Genomic DNA, 23,239 nt, shown 5'->3' with positions numbered 1-23,239 from the left:
CTCGAGTTGTTGATCTAGAATCAATTCCTTAGTTTATTGTGTTTACTGACTCAGAGGGCTTCGAAGGGAACTCATGGACCATACAATGCGAGATCCTCACTCTCCTGAATTTCCAATAATCCAATATGCGGATGATACTTTAATAGTAATGGAGGCTTGTAGTAGGCAATTGATCACCTTAAAAGCCATTCTTCATTCATTTGGAGAGTCCATAGGTCTGAAGGTAAACTATAGTAAATCTGTCATGGTACCAATAAATATTTTTGAGGAAAGACTTGATAACCTTGCAAGAACCTTCAACTGTGAAAAAGAAAAAGTTGCCTTTCACCTACCTTGGATTGCCCCTTAGCTTGACAAAGCCTAGAGTAATTGATTTCTCCCCCCTAGTAAACAGATGTGAGAGAAGATTGGCAGCCACCTCATCCTTTCTGAACCAGGCAGGTAGACTAGAATTAACAAACTCTGTGTTTTTAGCTTTTCCAACATTCTGCATGGGAACTTTTGCCATCCATAACACAGTCATTAATCAGATAGATAAATTCAGAAAACACTGTCTTTGGAGGAGAGCTGATATAAATGCATAATAGAGACCAAAGGTTGCTTGGACATGTGTTTGTAGATCAAAGAAAGAAGGAGGTTTGGGGGTTTTAAATTTAAAAACACAGAATGAAGCTCTACTGCTCAAGCACCTTTTCAAATTCTTCAACAAGAAAGATATTCCATGGGTTTTTCTTGTTTGGGAAAGTTGCTATAGCTCTGGAATCCTGCCACCATAATAAAAAAGGGCTCTTTTTGGTGGAGGAATATCTTAAAGCTGCTGGACAAGTTCAAGGGATTGGCCATGCCGAATGTGAAAAATGGAGGCTCATGTTATCTTTGGTCAGATTTTTGGAACAACAAGGTGCCTATGCAAAGCCTACCCTAAGTTGTTCTCTTTTGCAAAATCTAAAACAATCACTCTAGCAGCTAGAAAGGATTACCCAGATTTGCTATCCCTTTTTCACCTTTCATTATCAAATCAAGCTTATGCACAACTAGCTCAGCTTAGCTCAGATATCCAAATTTTGACCCTAACCGAAGAACCAGACGTTTGGACCTGCATGTGGCAATCAGGTAGCTATTCAGTCCCTAAAGCTTACAGGCACCTCAGTGGTCATGCTATAGTTCATCCTGCTTTTAAGAGAATTTTGAAGAGCTCTTGTTAGAGCAAACACAAGGTCTTCAATTGGCTAATGCTAAAAGACAGATTAAGCACCAGGGAGCTTTTAAGAAGGAAAAATATGGAGCTTCAGGACTACAATTGTGTCTTATGCAATGGGCTGATAGAGGAATCTTTGTGTCATCTTTTCATCCATTGTCCTTTTGCAACTTCCAGCTGGAATTGGTTGCAGGTTCAAACAGATCAACAGATGGATTTTGTTCAAAATATAGAGTTGTTCAGAAGGCAGCTCCAAGTGCCTTTCTTCATAGAGATCATAATAATCATGTGTTGGATGTGGTAGAACCACCCAAAATAACACACCTACGGAGGCACTCGTCTTCCATTAGACACTAAGCACCCCGAAAGTAAGCTACAACGGGCGGGTTTCGTCGGGCACACCCCAAGGGAGAGGCCGAAAGGTCCATATTTTCCCCTAGGGATCCAATAATGAGAACAAGTTATAATACTTAAACCATTTCATACATCCAGAGTTCTTAGAAATATATTATTACAATTCCAAATTTAGAGTGCGAAATATTAGACAGCGGAATGAAAATACACATCTAGCGGTAACGAACAAGGATTCATTTGTGCCCACCAGAAGAATCCTTCACACAACGGCTACTCCTCAAGGATTACCTGCAACAGGGGTAAATAAACCCTGAGTATACAATGTACTCGCAAGACGTATCTTATTAGTGGGAATAGTTTTCCGACTCTAACGAATATGTAAAGCTTTATGGTTTGTTGGTTTCCTTTTTTTAGAAAGCAATACTAATAGTGAGTCCTTATTTATGTTATTATTAGCAGCCATGATTAATTAATTATCTAGCCATTTTATGTAAGCACCTATTCTACTTTCAAGCAAGAGTTGAACAATCAGTTTCATTTTATCACCTTTCATCTTTCAGTTCTTACTACGGTGCTAGTTCGTAGACAAGCCATACCGAATTGCTCAGCAATTCACGAATCAATGCCCCTAGCTGGGTACCCCGAAAACACATGCCCCGCTTATACCCCAGGCACAAGCAGGACCAACCCATCACCCTCCTATAATGGGGTCCAGGTCCCCGTCCAAACTTGGACTCCAAGCCCCGCTCCTAAGTCCTGGACTTAGTGCGGTACAAGAACCTCCACCATCCTCGCATCCGATTAGTCAGTCCAAAAAGAGCCAAAACCCACGACAAGAGAGCAACAAGTCTTCCCTATGCCCATACCCAAGTATGTGCTCGGGATAATAAATTTGTTACTTGTCTAGAGACTTATGCAACGACCGGTCCTTAACCGATACAGACAGGGAAAAAGTATAACCAGGTTATGCCCTGTTGACCATAGGACACAACCTCTTACAACCACCAATACCCAAACCATATCCCTGCCTGGTCACCATTTTTCCTTTCCACCATTTTATCATGAGTGGTCATAATTATCACCTATTGTGAGTAATGGCAGGTTACTCATGCTACCGATATCCTAAGCATAGCAGCTACTCGACCTATACTAGTAGGACTCATAGGTAAGTATATATATGCATGTAGTTTTCATAAAATGCATGTAACATAAATGCACATCATATATATTTAGTAATCAATCAAAAATAGGGGTTATGTACCAGGGCTTGCCTTAGGCAGGCGGTGTATCAACAAAGTCAGCAATGAACGGCTCCGGGGCTCCCTCTTGTACGAGAATCTCCTCATACTCCTCAATGACCTCCTCGTAGTCCTGTTCGTCAGCAGGCACGAACTCTACCAACTCGTGATCTACATGCATGAAATAATGACACAACACTTAGTAATATGGCACAACAACTCTTAAAATCAAAATACATCCATCAAGCTACTAAGCTAGTCCTACCGACTAAGGTGCTAAGTTACCTACTGCTACCACTAACAAGTACGAAGCATGACATATATTATCTTAGCAACCAAAGGTATTCTTACTCTTAATACCGATTTACTCTATATATGATAAAACAAGGGGTACTAGCTACTCTATTTAGCAACCTACTCTAGGGTTACAAAATTTACAATGAGTACATAATAATCTAATGAACCTACTGTAAAAATTTCATGGCTAAAACTATCATCAATTTGCCACAAAAATTCTGACAAATATTAAGCTAAATAATACTAAGCTTTCTAAAGTGAATTTATGAGTCTATCATTACCATAGCTAACTATAAACTAACTACATCAACAGATAGATAGCATTTTTGTGAACCTAACAAATTTTGTTTCACTATTTTTAGACATATATAGAATTTACTATTATTTTTCAAAGTTCATCTCAAAACTAAATTGAATAAACCTTTACTAATTCACTAGAAAATAAAAAAAACCTAAATCTACCACGTGGCCCAAAGCACGAGTGGCTCGGCCCACTCTGGCGCAACGCGCGCGTGCACACGACGCACAGCACGGCCCAGTCCGCGCGATGACGGCCTGTGACGGGGAGGACCCGTGCGCGCCAGTCATCTTGCGAAAACACCCTTGTCTACCCGGTAATCACACGAACACTAAGAGCACTGTTCCGCCAGTCTGCTATCTTACAACTACGCCCCTCCCCCTTCCCATCTTTACCACGGCCATATCCTCGGGCCCCCTGCGTGCACTGGCGCGGCGGCACTGGCACTAGGCGGTTACGCCGGCCAAACCGGTCCCTCTCCACCCCCACTAGCGAGTCGATACCTGCCTAGGCGTGAACGTGAAGCACTGGCGAAGAAAGTGCAAGCTGGGACACCATAGTAAGGACGATCCACTGTGGCGGAGCTCCTATAATCATGGCGGTGGCGTTCCGGTGAGTCACAACTATGCCAGAGTAAAAAGGGTAGCAAGTGAGCTCCAGGCACTCACCATAGACCCAGATGAGGTGGCGGTTCGACCGGAGACGGCCCCAGCTGAGCTGGCCGCATGCGCACAGACGACGCGGTGGTGCATCGCGGTGGCAAGGCTACGTCATGTGAGGCTAGAGGGAGGTAGCAACTAGGCAAGGGTGCGCAGGGTGATGAGCAGGTGGAGGAGAAGTTGGCGGTGCAATGAATTAAATGCGAGCAGCACTAGAGTGGGAACCTTGTTGTCGACGCGCGCCACGATGGTCTTAATGACCCGGCGAGAGGAAAACTCCAAATTGGAGCATGGCTCAGCGAGTAACACCGCACGATGGGGTCAGGTGGCTGGCTGACTACACCACGAAGCTGTGGACCACGCTAATTGGATTGAGGTGGCTCCACTAGGCTGAATTGAGAGGCGTGGGTCCGGCGACCACGATGATAGAGGAACAGGGGAAGGTAGGTACGGCTTGGCTCGTCGCTGCCATGGCGGGACATGGCTATCAACTCAGTGCATAAACGCGCACAGGCTATAGGGCGATAGGGGGATAGCGAAATGTGCTCTAGATGTTGGCCCCATGGCCATAAATCGCAAGCCAACGATGGCAGCTCAGCCCTTTGCGCCGCAGTGGATGGCGCCGGTCTGAGGAGGCAGCAGCGCAGCATCAACGAGCACCGATGTGATGGCAAGGCAGGTAGGACAAGCCCAAGCGTGTGCAGCTATGAAGGGTTAAAAGCTCTAGTTTGGTTTTGGTGAATTGATGAAACCCTAAGTGCTAACCTAGTTTATCAAATGATCATGAGATAGGTAGCACACTTCAAGTGGAGAAGCTAATGAAGATCATAGCATGACAATGGTGATGGTATGGTGATGATCAAGGGCTTAAACTTGAAAAGAAGAAAGAGAAAAACAAAAAGCTCAAGGCAAAGGTATAATTTGTAGGAGCTACTTTGTTTTAAGTGATCAAGACACTTAGAAAGTGTGATCACATTTAGGTTTGATAGCCATACTATTAAGAGGGGTGAAACTCATATCGGAATGCGGTTATCAAAGTGCCACTAGATGCTCTAACTCATTGCATATGCATTTAGGATCTAGTGGAGTGCTAACACCCTTAAAAACATTTGTGAAAATATGCTAACACATGTGCACAAGGTGTTACACTTGGTGGTTGGCACATTTGAGCAAGGGTGAAGAAGATAGAGGAGATGCCAGCGTCGATCAAGTGACCGGACGCTGGATCTGAATGCACCGGACGCTGACTGCCTGTGTCCAGTCACGCTGACTTAGCGGTATAGTAGCTAGGGTATACCACTAGACGCTGGGCTGTGTCCGGTCGAGGTGGATCGGACGCGTCCGGTCGAGGAAAAATGGATTTGGACCCTTACTGTACTCGACCGGACGCTGAGGCTCTAGCGTTCGGTCAGTTTAGCCAGAGCATCCGGTTAGCACTTAGCCGTTGTGATCTGACGATTCAGTTTTAACTTAGAGTGACACGTGGCAAAAATCAGTGGACCAGACGCTGAGTCCAGGGTCCGGTCAGTATGACCGGAGCGTCCGGTTAGAGCGCAGTGTGCCTAGTGAATGGGACAATGGCTCTATTTCATAGGGGCTTCTATTTAAGCCCCATGGCCGGCTATGGCTCATATCTTTGGCCATTTTCATTGACATAGCAACCTTATGAGCCTAGCCAAAGTCCTCCCACTCATCTCCATCATTGATTCATCATCATAGTGAGATTGGGAGTAAATCCAAGTGCATTGCTTGAGTGTTTGCATCTAGAGGCACTTGGTATTCGTGTTTCGCTGTGGATTTTGCTTGTTACTCTTAGTGGTTGCCGCCACCTAGATGGCTTGGAGCAGCAAGGATCATTGAGCGGAGGGTGGTGATTGTCTTCGGCTCCGATCGTGGTGATTGTGAGGGGTTCTTGACCTTTCCCTGGCGGAGCGCCAAAAGGTACTCTAGTGGATTGCTCGTGGCTTATGTGATCCTCATCTTGTGTTGGTTGTGCAGCACCCTATTGAGGGTTTGGCATATGAAGCCAATTAGCGCGTGAACCTCCAAGTGAGTGAATCGCCACAATGAGGAGTAGCTTGCTGGCAAGCAAGTGAACCTCGATAAAAAATCATTGTGTTCATCATTGATTCCGAGGTGATTGGTCTTCATTGTTATTCCTCCTTGTGATTGATTGGTTTCTTCATCTATATGGTGGTATAACCTTCTTGATCACTCTCTTTACTTTACCATAAACTAGTTGACAAGTTCTTTAGTGTAGCTAGTTGTGAGAGCTTGTTTGCTTGGTTGGTGTGGCTCTTTAGTTAGCCTTTGAGAGCACACTAACATAGGGTAGTGTCATAGCTATTGTGTGAATAGACACTATCTAAACTAGAATTGTGGTAGGTGGCTTGCATTTTGAGTAGGCTAGCGTAACACTTGCTTCGCCTCATAATTGTCTAACCTTTTTGTTAAGTGTTGTTGTAGAAATTTTTATTAGGCTATTCACCCCCCTAGCCATTAGGACCTTTCAAGTGGTATCAAAGCCGAGGTCACCGTTATTTGAGGCTTAACAACCTTCGGTGTTAAAATGGCTCAAATCAACAATACCAAGAAGCCACCTCAATTTGATGGCATAAATTATCCTTATTGGAAGTCAAAAATGACCACACACATCAAGTTAATCAATAGAAAGGTGTGGAAGGTGGTAGAAACCAAAATTGAGATTGGTGATCCGGAGAATCCCACCGCCGCCAAAGAAGTGCTTCTCCAAAATAATGATATTGCTCTAAGTGCCATTCATGATGCAATTGATGAAAGAACATTTAAGCAAATCAAGAATATTGAGATGGCACATGAAGCTTGGAAGAAGTTAGAAGAATCATTTGAGGGACTCAAGCCATGAAGGGTGTAAAGGCTTACATTCTCAAAGAGAAGTTAGCAAGCTTCAAGATGAAGGAGGATGAGAGTGTGCCGGAGATGTTTCATAGGCTTCAAGTGTTTATCAATGATCTCAAAGCACTTGGAGAAGAGGTGAAGGATAAGGACTTCTCCCACAAGTTCTTGAGATGCTTACCTTCAAGATTTGGCACATTAGTCACTATTCTAGTAAGGAGTGGTTTGGACACCATGACACCAAACCAGGTGTTGGGAGATATAATGACCGATGATACATATAGAGATGATGAGAAGGAAGAAAAGAAGGAGAAGAAAGATGAGAAGAAGAAAAGCGTGGCATTCAAAGCCACATCATCCAAGGGCAAAGCAAAGTAAGAAACTTCAAGTGAAGAAGATGAATCATGGGATGATGATGATGATGAGAAGATGGCTCTCTTTGTCAAGAGATTTGGCAAATTCATGGTGAAGAAGGGCTACCATGCAAGAAGAAAGAAATCTTCATTCAAGAACAAAGAAGAGTCAAGAAGATGCTTCAAGTGTGGAAGCAAAGATCATCTTGTTGCTCAATGCCCATACAATAGTGACAATGATGATGACAATAAGAAGACCAAGAAGAAGGACAAGAAGGAAAAGAAAGAGAAGAAGGATAAGATGGCCTTCAAGAAGAAGAAGGGTGGTTCATATGTAGTCACTTGGGATAGTGATGCTTCCTCAAGTGATGATGATGATGATAGTGATGATCATAAGACCACCAAGAAGAAGGTTCTTGCAAGCATTGCCATCAATGAGAAGCCTTCTCTCTTTGAATCTTCATCATGCTTTATGGCTAAGGCCACTAAGGTGCAATCTTGTGGTGATGAAAGTGATGAAGAACATGTTGATGATAATGAACATGAAAATGAAAATGATAGTGATAGTGATAATGATGAACCTACTAAGGATGAATTATTTGACATGCTAAAAGATGTTAGAGAACACTTTGATATTAAGAGAAGAGAATGCAAAAGCTTGCATAAAGAAATCAAAGCCCTTAAGCAAGCCTTTGATGAGCTCAATGTATCTCATGAGAGGCTAGAGGAAGCCAATGAGAAGGTTGTCAAAGCTCACAAAAAGCTTGAAAAGGCTCATTCCTCTTTGCTTGATGAGCAAAATAAAAAGAAGCATGTTGAAACTTGCAATGTAGGTTTAACTTGTGACATAATTGATGAATCTCTATCTATGCCTATCATTGTTGCTCCTACTAACCCTTCTTGTAGCACTTCCACTTCTACCTCATCTAGTAGTGATGGTCTCACTTGTGATGCCTCACTAGTGGTTGAGAATGAGAACCTCAAGAAGGAGGTCACTAAGCTCACTCACACCTTAGCTAAGGCTTATGGTGGTGAGGACCGCTTGCTTATATGCTTGGGTAGCTAAAGAGCTTCTCTCTACAAAGAGAGATTGGGCTATACCCCCAAGAAAGGTAAAGCGGCCTTTGCTCCTCACAAGACTAGTTTTGTGAAGAATAATGGTCGGTTTTGCACTAGTTGCAAGCAAGTGGGTCACAAAGAGTAAGAATGCAAAAACAAGAGCAAAAATGATAATGTATCCTCCATTAAGCTTGATTCATGCTACATGCTTACTAGGGGTACAAATGGTATAAAGGCTAAGTTTATTGGTAAACCATGGATGGGCTCAAAGAATAAAGCCATTTGGGTACCAAAGAGCTTAGTGACTAACCTTCAAGAACTCAAGCAAGTTTGGGTACCTAAAAAAATTGATCTTCTTTTGTTGGTTAATTACAAAGCCGGAGGAAGGCATTGGGTTCTTGATAGTGGGTGCACTCAACACATGACTGGTGATGCAAGAATGTCCAACTCAATCAACACCAATGGCAATGATGGTTATGATAGTATCACATTTGGTGATAATGGCAAAGGCAAGGTCAAAGGGCTTGGTAAGATTGCAATATCTAATGACATGAGCATATCCAATGTGTTGCTAGTAGAGAGCTTGAACTTCAATTTGCTATCCGTGGCACAATTGTGTGATCTTGGATTCAAATGCATATTTGGGGTAGATGATGTAGAAATTATAAGTGTAGATGGCTCTAACTTGATCTTCAAAGGCTTTAGATATGAGAATCTATACTTGGTTGATTTCAATGCTAGTGAAGCTAGATTATCTACATGCTTGTTCACTAAGTCTAGCATGGGTTGGTTATAGCATAGAAGGCTTGGTCATGTTGGAATGAAACAATTAAATAAATTGATTAAGCATGACTTAGTTAAAGGGTTGAAAGATGTTGTGTTTGAAAAGAATAAGCTTTGTAGCTCTTGTCAAGCCGGCAAACAAGTTAGAAACACTCATCCTAAGAAAAGCATGATGAGCACTAGTAAAGCATTTGAGTTATTGCACATGGATTTGTTTGGGCCAACACAATACACTAGTATCGGTGGTAACAAATATGGATTTGTGATAGTGGAGGACTATACTAGATAACATGGGTATTCTTTCTAGTGGATAAAAGTGATGTATTTGCAACATTCAAATTATTTGTCAAAGGCATTCACAATGAGTTTGAAACAACCATCAAGAGAGTTAGAAGTGACAATGGTAGTGAGTTCAAAAACACTAGAATTGATGAGTTATGTGATGAATTTGGAATTAGACATCAATTCTCGGCCAAGTACACACCCCAATCAAATGGCCTTATTGAGAGGAAGAACAGAACACTCATTGATATGGCAAGGTCTATGCTTAGTGAGTACAATATGAGTCAATCTTTTTGGGCTGAAGCTATCAACACGGCTTGCTATTGTAGCAACCGCCTCTATTGTCACCGATTGAAAGAGAAGACACCATATGAGCTCTTGAATGGTAGAAAGCCTAACATTGCATATTTTTGGGTCTTTGATTGCAAATGCTATATCTTGAAGAAAGGCACAAGATTGGGCAAGTTTGACAAGAAATGTGATGAAGGATTCCTACTTAGTTATTCCACTAAAAGCAAAGCATATAGAGTTTGGAATTTAGATAGTGGTACTCTTGAGGAAGTTCATGATGTTGAATTTGATGAAACCAAGGGTTCACAAGTAGAGAATGTGAACTTGGAAGATGTTAGAGGCATTCAACTTTCAAATGCCATGAAGAACATGGATATTGGTGAATTGAGGCCTAGGCAAGTGATTGATGATGAAGATGATCAAGTGCAAGTGCTCTCTAACTTAAATGTGCAAGATGATACAAATCAAGTTAATACAAGTGGCTCTCATAACAATGAACAAGATCAAGTGGATAGTACATCATCTCAACCCAATGATCAAGCAAGTGCAAGCAATCAAGTTCCAATCCTCCAACCAACCAATATTGCGAGAGATCATCCTTTGGACACTATAATTAGTGATATTTCAAGAGATGTTCAAACAAGATCAAGATTGGCATCATTTTGTGAACACTTCTCATTTGTGTCATCTATTGAACCAAAAAAGATAGATGAAGCTTTAAAGGATGTTGATTGGATGAATGCTATGCATGAAGAATTGAATAACTTCACAAGAAATCAAGTATGGGAATTAGTAGAAAGACTAAAGGGACACAATGTGATTGGAACCAAATGGGTCTTTAGAAACAAGCAAGATCAAGATGGGATAGTAGTAAGGAACAAAGCAAGATTGGTAGCACAAGGCTATACACAAGTTGAAGGTCTTGACTTTGGAGAAACATATGCCCTAGTTGCTAGATTGGAAGCAACTAGAATCTTGCTAGCCTATGCTTGTGCCCACAACATCAAGCTCTATCAAATGGATGTTAAGAGTGCATTTCTCAATGGCTACATCAATGAAGAAGTATATGTAGAGCAACCTCCCAGTTTTGAAGATGATAAGAAGCCCAACCATGATACAAGTTGAAGAAGGCATTATATGGCTTGAAGCAAGCACCTAGAGCATGGTATGAGAGATTGAGGGACTTCCTCCTCTCTAAAGGGTTCACAATGGGCAAGGTTGACACCACTCTTTTTATCAAGAAGATTGGAAAAGATCTATTTGTGTTGCAAATATATGTTGATGATATCATATTTGGATCAACCAATAAAGAATTTTGTGATGAGTTTGGAAAGATGATGGCTAATGAGTTTGAGATGTCCATGATTAGAGAGTTGAGTTACTTCCTTAGTCTTCAAATCAAGCAATTGGAGAATGGTACATTTGTGAGTCAAGGCAAGTATATCAAGGACATGATCAAGAAGTTTGGCATGATTGATAGCAAAGTCATTAGCACACCAATGGGAACCAATGGCAACTTGGATAGTGATGCAAGTGGAAACATGGTGGATCAAAAGTTGTATCGATCTATGATTCGAAGCCTACTCTATGTGACCGCATCAAGGCCAGATGTCATGTTTAGTGTATGCATGTATGTAAGATTTCAAGCCTCACCAAGAGAAAGTCATTTGAAGGCTACAAAGAGGATATTAAGGTACTTGAAGCATACACCAAATGTTGGTTTGTGGTATCCTAAAGGAGCAAAGTTTGAGCTAGTTGGTTACTCTGACTCAGATTATGCGGGATGCAAGGTTGAAAGAAATAGCACCTCGGGCATATGTCAATTGTTGGGAAGATCACTTGTTTCATGGTCATCAAAGAAGCAAAATAGTGTTGCATTATCAACCGCCGAAGCCGAATACATATCCACCGGTAGTTGTTGTGCACAAGTACTTTGGATGAAGGCCACTTTGAGTGACTTTGGAATCAAGTTCAAGAAAGTGCCATTGCTATGTGATAATGAGAGTGCAATCAAGCTAACCAACAATCCGGTTCAACATGCAAGAACAAAGCATATTGATGTCCGCCACCATTTCATAAGAGATCACCAACAAAAAGGGGACATTTGCATTGAGAGTGTAGGCACCGAAGATCAACTTGCTGACATATTCACCAAGCCATTGGATGAGAAAAGGTTTTGTAAGCTAAGGAATGAGTTGAACATATTGGATTTCTCAAATATGTGTTGATGCACCCCCACTCATATGACATGCCTCTCCTTCGAGCAATCCAAGGTAAAAGTTGATTGGCATGGCATACATCCTTGCTAAGGACATGTTTAGTGCGTCTAGTCATATTTTCAATCTTATTAGGACCTTTCAAGTGGTTCTATTTTATTAGGCTCATTCATGAAAATCAAATGATTTTGATGTTTATATGATATCACTATTGCTTCTATGCTTGACTTGATCTAGTGATGGCATATGACATGTTTATGGGCTTGTAAACCTAGTGTTTAATCTGGAAAATAAACTATAAGTGTTTAACTCAACATGGTACAAGATAACCCTTATTTGGAGGTGTGAAGAAGCTTGTCATTAGATCAAACCGAGTTAAATATCTTTGGCAAATAATCTAGACTAAACCAAATTTGGGAAAATGGTCCTCACCTCATTGATTGACATTGATAATCTTGACCCTACAAGTAATACTATCTATTTTTTGGACCTTTATGGTCATTGATGACAAAGAGGGAGAGAAACAAAGATAGTGAAAAAGGGAAAAACATAAAGATATCTTGATATATGACATAGGGGGAGAGATATGACAAAGGAAAGAGATCAACTAAAATTTTGAGCACACAAGTAGGGGAGCAAGCTCATGGACTTATATGGTGCATTTGAATATGCATTTCATATGTTTGCTTGCATGGCATAAGTATTAAATTTAAACATCCATGCTTGTGTGATGAATGTTAGTTGTAAGATTGAATGATGAAATGAAATCACTAGATAACTTTCATTTCCAAGTAAGTCTTTACAAGTGGTATCTTTCTAAAGTATGTTTCCAAGTGATATTGAGCTAACCATGGTGCTAAGGATGGTATATTGATGCACTCCGATTGGTATCACGCTTCAAAGGTCCATCTGTTATACCTTAGCATCATTTGATAGACATTGACTCCTATATTTACTATCTAAGCATATGTGCAAGCTTCAATCCAAAATTTTAGCACATATGTAGGAGGAGCAATTGCTACCATTTGGGGTTCATGAAACTTGTCCATATCCTTTTACACATGGTAAATATGCTTGGGCAAGCAACATGGATTCAATTGAATTTCAATTCATATCTTAGTATAAGGGTTGTCATCAATTACCAAAAAGGGAGAGATTGAAAGCTTTAGTTTGGTTTTGGTGAATTGATGAAACCCTAAGTGCTAACCTAGTTTATCAAGTGATCATGAGATAGGTAGCACACTTCAAGTGGAGAAGCTAATGAAGATCATAGCATGACAATGGTGATGGCATGGTGATGATCAAGGGCTTAAACTTAAAAAGAAGAAAGAGAAAAATAAAAAGCTCAAGGCAAAGGTATAATTTGTAGGAGCTACTTTGTTTTAAGTGATCAAGACACTTAGAAAGTGTGATCATATTTAGGTTTGATAGCCGTACTATTAAGAGGGGTGAAACTCATATCGGAATGCAGCTATCAAAGTGCCACTAGATGCTCTAACTCATTGCATATGCATTCAGGATCTAGTGGAGTGCTAACACCCTTGAAAACATTTGTGAAAATATGCTAACACATGTGCACAAGGTGATACACTTGGTGGTTGGCACATTTGAGCAAGGATGAAGAAGACAGAGGAGATGCCAGCGTCGATCAAGTGACCGGACGCTGGATCTAAATGCACCGAACGCTGACTGCCTGCGTCCGATCACGCTGACTTGGCGGTATAGTAGCTAGGGTATACCACTGGACGCTAGGCTGTGTCTGGTCGAGGTGGATCGGACACCCCCGGTCGAGGAAAAATGGATTTGGACCCTTACTGTACTCGACCAGACGCTGAGGCTGCAGCATCCGGTCAGTTTAGCCGGAGCGTCCGGTCAGCACTTAGCCGTTGTGATCTGACGATTCAGTTTTAACTCAGAGTGACACGTGGCAAAAATCAGTGGACCGGACGCTGAGTCTAGGGTCCGGTCAGTATGACCGGAGCGTCCGGTCAGAGCGTAGTGTGCCCAGTGAAGGGGTACAACGGCTCTATTTCATGGGGGCTTCTATTTAAGCCCCATGGCCGGCTATGGCTCATATCTTTGGCCATTTTCATTGACATAGCAACCTTGTGAGCCTAGCCAAAGTCCTCCCACTCATCTCCATCATTGATTCATCATCATAGTGAGATTGAGAGTGAATCCAAGTGCATTGCTTGAGTGTTTGCATCTAGAGGCACTTGGTGTTCGTGTTTCGCTGCGGATTTCGCTTGTTACTCTTGGTGGTTGCCGCCACCTAGACGGCTTAGAGCAGTGAGGATCATTGAGCGGAGGATGGTGATTGTCTCCGGCTCCGATCGTGGTGATTGTGAGGGGTTCTTGACCTTTCCTCGGCGGAGCACCAAAAGGTACTCTAGTGGATTGCTCGTGGCTTGTGTGATCCTCATCTTGTGTTGGTTGTGCGGCACCCTATTGAGGGTTTGGCGTGTGAAGCCAATTAGCGCATGAACCTCCAAGTGAGTGAATCGCCACAACGAGGAGTAGCTTGCCGGCAAGCAAGTGAACCTCGGTAAAAAATCATTGTATTCATCATTGATTCTGAGGTGATTGGTCTTCATTGTTATTCCTCCTTGTGATTGATTGGTTTCTTCATCTACACGGCGGTATAACCTTCTTGATCACTCTCTTTACTTTACCGTAAACTAGTTGACAAGCATTTTAGTGTAGCTAGTTGTGAGAGCTTGCTTGCTTGGTTGGTGTGGCTCTTTAGTTATCCTTTGAGAGCACACTAACATAGGGTAGTGTCATAGCTATTGTGTGAATAGACACTATCTAAACTAGAATTGTGGTAGGTGGCTTGCATTTTGAGTAGGCTAGCGCAACACTTGCTTCGCCTCATAATTGTCTAACCTTTTTGTTAAGTGTTGTTGTAAAAATTTTTATTAGGCTATTCACCCCTCTCTAGCCATTAGGACCTTTCAAGGGTCAGCAATAGCAGTGGCCACGCGGCAGGGGCGGTCGGAGCGCAGCGCGACCGGGGACGCAGCGCGACGCGATGGTGAGCCTCAACGGCACCGCGCGACAATAGCCCAAACTGGCCAAGCCACAGGCCAGCCGAGGACGGCCATGCGCGCACGGTCCCGCATAGGCGAGCACGAGGAGGCAGCGTGGCTTAGGCTCACGCGACGACGGTGGTAGAGCGGCCAGGCTTGTCGGGCCCTAGCGTCCCGCCAAGCGCGGCATGCGCGTGAGAGTGTGGTGCTTTGTGTGCATGAGCGCGGCAGTGGTGGTGCGAAGCCCGCGCGGCGGCGCGCACAGGTGCACGCGTGGGCGAGTGGCGATGCCGGCCAAGTCACGGTGACCTCGGCCAGACGCTGCCACCGTTCAAAAACGTGTCTTGCACGCTTTTTAAAGCGTCCCAAAAATCCATCTCAATGCTTCAATTGCTAAACCAACTATTTTACTCTCGAGATAACATATCAAGCTACTAAAACACACCCTAAGACCATACCACTACTTAGCCCGATTCTTCTACGAAAATTGCCGAACTTAGCTTCGTCAAAGCGTTGTCCGACTTAGGAATTTCGGCTGTCTCAAACGGTTTCGCGTTGAATGCGATTTCCAAGCTATTAATTAAGCTAGCTAGCAAATCCCGTTCTCGACCGCAAGTATTTCACCGCCACCTACGAAGCTTACACTACAAACTTTATTAAAGTGCCGGATATTCATTCTATAGTATTTTCGTCCAATAAAAATTCATTTAGAACTCTAAGGGATATAATGCGACATGAAATATAACATTTATTTCACGTTTCCGATGAACGTTTCGAGTCACAGAAATTGATTTACACACTATAATTCATACACTCACATATAAATATAATGTTCATGTAGTGTTTTAACAAAAGACTAAATAGTGTAACACCGAGGGTGTTACATTGGACATTTTAGAAGGCAAGAAATGGACTAATTTTCAACCAAATTCAACCTTCAATTCAAGCATCCAAGAGAGAGTTCAAAGATGAGTTGACACTGCTTCTTTTGCGCGCCAAAAAGAAATTCTTTCCCTCAATAGAATTATGATTAAGCAATCTAGTCTAATTTCTCTAGCTTGGTTGGTCTTTTTTTTCTTCTTCTTTTGTTTCTTGAACTCTCCCTTTCCCTCTGTATCTGCTTGTTTTAAAATTTCTTAATAAAATTCAGTAGGGGCAAGCCCCTCATGTTCCCCTCAAAAAAAAAAAAAGAACTACGAGCCCCAAACCGCCCGGGGGAGAGCAACATTTTCAATAGTTTGGTAAAACTATTTCCAATATTGATTCTTTTGGCAATATAAGAAAAAAACTTTATCCAACAGTTCCATGTCCTAGCTCTCAATTTATCCACGCTCGGAAAAATAGAGTCCTATCATGAGGCAGTGATTTTTTTTTTCTTCCACACTTTGTCGTCCTAATCGAGATTGCCGAACTGAATCTCCGCCCACTATTTTCATATATGCGATAATGAGTAGTAGAGCAGACAATGAAGATTATATTTTCTAGCTAGGTTCTACCTGTGAGTTAGAAGTAGAGCAGCCTGAATGCCATTGTTTTTCTATTTAACATTGTTATGCAAGGTTTTAAATAGCAAACTAAGATATTTATCACAACCTCCTCCAAAAGCTAGAAAAGGTATATAGGGATATAGCGAAAGCTATTTTATTTAATGGTTTATAGAAAACATAAAAAGTTCCTAATTATCTATGTTAAGAATCATGTAAATAAGAAAATTTTACGTACACAAATATTCGAATACATGCACATGACTCTATGAAAACATACTTCCAAATCAATTAATGAACATTCATTAAATCAATCTCATGGCTACGATGAATGTTTATATCCGTTCAAACATTCAACGGCTCAATACTGTTCATGTATCATTTATTTATTTAACAAATCAATTGTTCAAACATTCAACATTTCAAGAACACGACAAAAAGGCATAGATTGTATTATAGCCATCTAGAATAAACAAAATTCGCTTATGCTTATGCAGCCAAGAAATTTCTGAGGCTGTCAAAAACCGAACATACACCGTGGCTAGAAATTTGCTTCACATAACACTACGTAGAAAAACCTTTCTAGGGTGCCGGTAACGCTACGTAGGAGTGGCTACGGATCGTTGATTCGTAGGAGTAGTTTTCAGACTGCTCCTACAAATTGATTTATAGGAGCGATATGATATTAAGCCGTCTCTATGAATTAATTTTTAGAAATTACGAATAAAAGGACAACAAAATAGTATTTTTTTTAATCCGAGGAGGTCTCCACCGACAGCCACACACACTCACTCTACCGTTGTAGTATTTTTTCACAATTTTTGCACACTATGCGTCGGCCGGGCTGGGTTTCGAACCCGCGACCTCTCGCTCGCGCGTAAATTTCTCTACCACGGCACCTCACGATCACTTATGTCTATGTTCAATTTTAGTTCCCCACATATTATACAAAACTAAGCATAAATTAATTATTTGAGGCTCTAAACTAATTCAAATGAAAAAGTTGTCAACTACAAAGTTTTATAACTTTTCAAGATCTACAACTTTTATTTTGGTAGTTTCTCCATCCGAGGTTATTTATAAAATTTGAATTTCAAATTTAAGAAATTCGAACGTAGTTTTCCATGACAAGATGATTTCAAATGTGAAAGTTATCAACTACAAAGTTTCATAACTTTTCAAGATCTACAACTTTCATTTTTATTGTTTGTCCATCCGAGGTCATTTAAAAAAAATCAAATTTTAAAATTTTGAAAATTCAAACGTAGTTTTTCTTGACAAGATGATTTTAAATCAAAAAGTTGTCTGCAAAAATAATTCACTTGTAGGCATGCAGCTGCTGCTTTGACTGCAAAAATAAACTGTACTACACCGTACACATAGCTGTAAACAGCCATAGCCATAACTATAGCTGAATAAGCACAACCGATTAGGCCGATACATCAGAACAAGCCAGCCAGGAGGCTTTGGCTAGTCCTGGGATATGGATTAGTGGCCAACTCCGCGTGCAAGTTAATTTGAATGAGCTGCAAAAAGGGTAAGTCAGTTTGGAAGAGCCCTGTAGGCCGATATACACCAAATGAGCTAACTCTATTTGCTTGCAACTTTCCAAACAGTTGAAGCTGTGACAGCATAGGAACCACATTCAAATTTTTGGAAATTCAAACTAATTTTCCTTGATAAGATGATTTTAAATAAAAAAAGTTGTCAACTACAAAGTTTCATAACTTTTCGAGATCTACAACTTTCATTTTGGTTGTTTCTCCATCCGATGTCGTTTACAAAATTTGAATTTTAGTGCTTAATTTTTAATACTCGGCGTCTATTTGTAGAGGCACTTCAATATTGAGCCGTCCCTACAAGGGCGGCTGGATATAGAGCCGCCTCTACAAATGGTCCGATTTGTAGGGACCGCTGATAACACTGACCGTCCCTACAAATTCATTTGTAAGAACGACTTATTTGACAACTATTTATAGAGACGGCTCAATATAGAGCCACCTACAAAGAAAAGAAGGTGTTGCTATAAATTATTTTTGTAGCAGTGTAATTTCCGTGCAGGAAAGATCTTATGTGAAAGGGGGGAACATATTTCCTTTCGTTGAAAAGATAAGTCCACTTTATACTGCCTCTGATAGCTTGTCGACAGACGAAATGTAGACGAAACGAAAGATATATGCACGGACGGAGTGTACTTGCAGCTGGAAAAGCTACTACGAAAGAGATATGCCGGGCGCCCGGGCATCTCATCTGACGGCAAAGAATTATTGATATTATTATCTCCAAAAGAGCATCCGTCCACACAGCGGTTTGACCCTGAAAAAGACGTTGGTGTGTACTAGCATAAGGAGCATTTGTTTATTTCCGGTACTCCAGGGCTTATTTTCCAACGAGAAAACTCCTCATGTACATACAGGACGGATGAGTTTTTGTCCTTGCTATTGCTGTCAGATGATGCTACACTTCCTTTTACTCGGAGCGAGTTCAACGCTGCCCGGTGAAATTTTTGGACCGTCTTTGTTTGCACTCGTGGATAGAAAATCTCACGTCTTTGACAAACTCAAACCAAAGATTTTGTGCGTGTAGCTTGACCAACAATGCGTTAATGTTCACCATTTGTTTTTTTGGCTCATGTTCTCATGCTCCTTAGTTTATACCTTTTTGAAATTTAAAAGAAGATAGCGTTTGGGAGAGAAACTACACGAAATCGAAGGAACAAGCACAGGCCACCTAGCCGGATATGGATATGTTTTGTAAAATAAAATCGTTGGGAATCACAGACAGAAACGGAGAAAACCAAGCAGGACGCTTCCAGGTGAGATGTATGCCTAGAATCTAAAGATGTGGTGCCACATGGTTGGGAGGCAATTAGATTTTTGAAATCAATAGATTAATTAACTCGGCCCCAGAATTAAGTAGTACAGTGTGTAATACTATACTACTCCTACATCAGTGTCCACGTATACACCATGTCCATTTGTCAGAATTTACACGCGCGCGGCGTCGTACGGAGACGCTCAGAGCCAACGGATTAACTCGAGTAAGTCATGGAGTTGGTGAGCAAACAATCAAAGATTTCAAATGTACATACCCAGTTCATCGTCGATTCGTTCTAGATGACATGATTTCACGTCTGATGGTAAGTAGGTAAGGTACGGGCTTGGATTCGAAGCTTTTACGCTGACGGAGCGACAGCGGCTGATTCCAACCCCCTAAGCAAGCTCCCTGTCAGCCTCTATAACATCACCGCCTCCTCCTTTTATGCTTTTAACCTCCTTTTTATTTCTTGAAGAATATGCCATTGCCATCGTTCGTCTACCTAGCACCCATTGTTTGATCGAAAAAGAAACGAGGGGATTGGGCGACCTTGCTTTCGGACCCATCGGGTACCATGACCGGATGGGGGCGTCTATGAGCGCGATGCTCTTCCAACTAAAGTCCCGGGAGAAAATCTTGGGACTTGGGAGCTCGTCCATTTTGGCCCTCGAACCACCAACAAGGAGAAGATCCTGATGCACTGGTGCTGCATCATCTGTAGTGGACTAGAACTGTGACGGTGCTTTCGTGTGTTCGTGTGCCTGCTGAAACTTCCACCAAGAAATTTCTGCGTTGCAAACTGCAATCGGGCCTCGCTTTCGCTTTCAGAAATCAGAACACCGTATCAGAATTGTGCTCGCATAGTCGCATGGCGAGCGACAGAGTTAAAATAGTGCAAGCATAAGCATGCATCTTAGCATAAATCTCTGTGGTGACGTGGACTGATGGCCAATAATGAATAATTAACCAGCAGGAGTAGTAAGAGATTTTGGCGCATCAATCAGTCATGCTGCCGGAGCCGGACCCACCGGAGCCTCCGATGTGCGCAAAAGTTGGGCTCCCGTCACATCCGCTCCCCGGCCGGGCATGGCGACGTCGCTGTCGGCAGCCGGGACCCGACGCACAGGACGACGCTGCCGATGCCCGATCGATGCCGACGGCGGCGGAGGCGGGCGTTGAGCTTTCTTTAACTTGAATAATTTAGCGTACGGGCGCGGGCGGTGCTGTGCTGGACGAGAGCATGTTCGCTTGGCCGGGTCGTAAAGAAGTATTTTTGGTTGGTTTGTGTAAGAGAAAAATATTATTTTGATTAAAAATTTATAATTATTTATAATAAATTTTTACGACAAGGCACAGCTAAACGAACATACTTATATCTTCTTCTCCATGGTCTTCGTCTTCCCCGACAGGCCGCAGGCTCCCATATTCTTGGGCCACAGTCCCACAGCGGCACAGCCACTTCTTCGTATTAGGATATCTCTAACAACATCATATAAAATATAAGATATATTCATATTTTAGGTAGCGCTACAGACAAAAGGTTTAATACCTATTCAGTATCTTCTCCAACAATAAGACCTAAAAGAGAATTCTTTCTGTAAATGAGTTTCTAGGAAAGAGGATATCTATATTTAGATTATGTCTCTTAGACAATTCATAATAAGTTTTCTATATAGATATTCTGTTGAAGACTGATTTTAAGTCTTTTTGCTACCTATTTTAGATTTAGATCTCTTTATGGCAGACAGTCTTAGGTGTCTGGTGTGACTTGTGTGCTCGACTGCTCGTGCAGACCTGTTGTGCTTTCTGTGGCTGCTGACTAACCAACAGTCGGACACTCCGGTAAGCTACTAGCTAGGGCTGTCGAGTTTTTCAGTTTGATTTTTTTTGGTAAACCACGTCGTCGTCATGCGTGCGCTCGTGCTCTACGTGTGATTATTTATTAACCTACTATATTATAGTAGTAGTATATATATGCATGTGCGATTGGCACGTCGGCTTCGCTTCATTTAATTTGCTTGCGGGAATTCTATAAACAAACTGATATTATCAACTCGTGCGAACAGTATCCTGCTTTGTACTACCTATCTGGTATGCGGTCGATTTTTCGTTGGTTGGCTCGATGATCCATCCCCTCGAATAATTGTGGCCAGAGAAAATGCTGGACGCGAAACAGGTTGCTGTATTGTTTGCTTGGTGGTTTGGGCTATATATATACTAAATGGGATTATGGAGGTTGGTGATAATGGAGAGCAGCAGAGGTTGGCGCCTCACCTGTTTCCATGAAACTAAACCGTGTTTTTAAGGCAGCTATAGCATCTCGGGTGGTTTTTTTTTGCAGAAAAACACGCCTGAATATATCGCCGGTTCACCACTAATAACAACTAAAGACGAACTGCGTGTAAAAGGGGCGTTGGCTCTGGTTCAGTGACTGTGATGTGCGTTCCGTTGCACCACGCACCGGAAATGAGCTCCGAAGGATCGTTAGTTCTCATGCCACAGCCCACAGTCGTCCCGTCCGTTTGGCCAATCAATGTGTAAAGGCATCGAAATCTACAATGGTTATTTAGCTCGAAACCACGGCGCGTGCAGTGGAAATGGAACCCGAATAGAATAGTCTCGAGATCTCCAATAATACCATTCCGTGGAAGGAAGCCATAAATAAAACTCTGCCCGCCAGCAGTTCCTAGGCGCTGGGTCGTCGCCTGTCGGAAAGCCACCGGCGGAACACAGTGAGCTGAACTGACCACTCGTCGGGAATCATTGAGCATGGGGGCTAGGTCTACTACTGCCTCCCCGAAGGGCCACCAAATCATTGAGCCTTTCCATCTTATCTCTCGAGGCTGTGACGAGTTGAAACAGCCATGCATGGACTGAACTGGACTGGACTGGGTTGCTTGATGGCAATCCAATCCCAAGAACTTGGCTGTTCCCCCGTCCTGAAGCTAAACGTGGACGTGTGTATGGAAGTAGTACTCCGTACTTGCGACTCTGGGCATGGCCGTAGCCGGCCCCCGAATCCCGATGAACACGAGCCACATGCTCCGAACGCGTGAAGTGTCGGAGGAGAACAAGTCCGAATGGATCACTCCCCGGCAAAGCCAAAGCTGCTGTTTCATTTCGTCGATCGATCTGCTGGCTAGGCCACGTACGTGTAGGATGTACTCCTCCTAGCTGTACTATAACCGACAAGGAACGACAGACTGCCGACTTACAGCAGCGAGGAGGCTCTTGTTAAAACCGTAGGATCATAGATCTGGCTTTAACTGTTATATTCGGTATAACATATAAAACGGTAGATCCTAATACATCTAGAACAGTTTAGAGAGAGACAGGGAGAGAAGGGGAAAAGGTACCGATCCTGAGACCGCAGGGGTGGAAGATCCAGTGGCCTCCATCGGGTTCGCTGGTGTAGGCTGCGCACGGGCAGCGACGGTCGGGGAAGAGTCGGTGAAGTCCGGCGACGCAGTGAGGTGCAGTGAAGCCGACGGTGATGACGGTGGCGTCTTTCCGTCGCTGGCTACGCACCCTTGCTAGATCGGACTTAGGGTTTGTTGGTGGGGCGGATTGGCTCATGGTGAACCTCGTACCTCGAGCCGCCGGCCCCCACCACTTTATATAGTGCAGTGCGACGGGGGCCCACCAACTATGTAGAGTTGGACGTCCCTAATCAGGACGTGTGACCAAGACCCAATAGGTCGTTGGACTTATTGGTTGGGAGATCAATCCAACAGCTCTCACTCAGGCAGGCGGCCAGTCGGGCGACGATCAGTCGTTGGTCTACTAGCTACTCGGCCTATGGATGGATCGTCCCGTCAATTCTCTTGACGAAGCGAGAGGTTCTCAGAGGCCCGGCAGATCGCGGCCGCTCTTACTCCACGACCATACCCTGCGTCGCCGATGGCGACGGAGGACGACGACGACCGGCGAATTGATGGGCACGTCGATCCCAGCCCCAGCGCGCCTTCCGTTCAGTTTGGTACTCGTACTAGTCAAGGGCGATGCGC

General features: G+C 42.8%; 1 long non-coding RNA gene across 2 annotated transcripts; it reads right to left on the bottom strand.

The window, feature by feature from the left end:
• Nucleotides 1-1,693: 1,693 nt before the first annotated feature.
• Nucleotides 1,694-22,972, bottom strand: LOC136478029 (uncharacterized). 2 transcript variants are annotated; one of them, XR_010764161.1, is made up of 3 exons: nucleotides 22,589-22,972; nucleotides 2,814-2,961; nucleotides 1,694-1,840 (listed from the first exon to the last, which is right to left on the bottom strand). It is a non-coding gene; the product is annotated as an uncharacterized lncRNA (long non-coding RNA). The 2 variants fall into 2 exon arrangements; XR_010764162.1 differs by having other exon boundaries at nucleotides 2,824-2,961.
• Nucleotides 22,973-23,239: the final 267 nt, after the last annotated feature.

Source organism: Miscanthus floridulus, chromosome 8, assembly GCF_019320115.1.
Source record: "Miscanthus floridulus cultivar M001 chromosome 8, ASM1932011v1, whole genome shotgun sequence".
Lineage (NCBI taxonomy): Eukaryota > Viridiplantae > Streptophyta > Magnoliopsida > Poales > Poaceae > Miscanthus > Miscanthus floridulus.
The sequence above is the reverse complement of the archived record's forward strand: the minus strand, read 5'-3'. Positions and strand labels throughout refer to the sequence as shown.